The sequence below is a fragment of the Carettochelys insculpta genome, chromosome 6, assembly GCF_033958435.1.
Source record: "Carettochelys insculpta isolate YL-2023 chromosome 6, ASM3395843v1, whole genome shotgun sequence".
Lineage (NCBI taxonomy): Eukaryota > Metazoa > Chordata > Testudines > Carettochelyidae > Carettochelys > Carettochelys insculpta.
This window is the reverse complement of record NC_134142.1, coordinates 105,789,473-105,790,300: the sequence shown is the minus strand read 5'-3', so window position 1 is coordinate 105,790,300 and position 828 is coordinate 105,789,473.

Sequence of the window (828 nt, the reverse complement as noted above, 5' to 3'; positions counted from 1 at the left end):
TATTTCATGCTATTGGCATCATGTTTGTTTGCTCACATATTACAGTTTGCAGTGAAGTTTTATAGAGGAAAAAGTGTTCAAATAACCTTTCTGCTGCTGAAGGCAGCACGCATTTTGCTGTTTAATGGGAGCAACTGTAAAACTGCTCTGAAGGAGTTGGTACATGCCACTTTCTGACCCAACATGGTATTTCTAGGAAAAATGCTGCCACCTCATAGCCCCACCCCCTTGCAGTATGCCAATGTCCTTGGGGGAAGGAAGGAACCAGAAATAAAGCTGTATGTATGTCACGATATGGCATGTAGCAGCAACTTCAGAACAGTCTAATGGTCAGAGGGATAAATCTCTTGGCGAGCCAATTATTTTCTCTCAGCTATTCAAAGCCAAGTCCTTATTCAAGGAGCATTTGCAAACTGTAAAATTGGGTGGAAGGGGTGTGATATATGAATCTATCCTGGGTGGTTGCCCAAGCGCTCAGCTTATAGGGACCACTGGTCAGGACCCCAGCTATGTCAACTGAGGGCCTCTTTTTTTCTGCTCTTGCTGAATTAGGTTCTCAAGTGTCCTCCAGCAAAATACACAGGCTGTGCCAAACAGCTGCTGATAGAGACCCTGTGATGATCTCTGAGAGGACTCAGCTTAAAGGATTTACTATAGCTCCCAGCTGTGTGTCCACCCACACACACTTTGGAGTACAGACCCAGTTATATGAAGTTTGCTCCCTTCTCCATGCAAAGGAGGGTATGCACAACTTATCTTCCCTTCGTTAGAAAGTACACAAAATGAGTTACATAATAAAGCAGAAATAAGCTTAATAACTATGGAAAA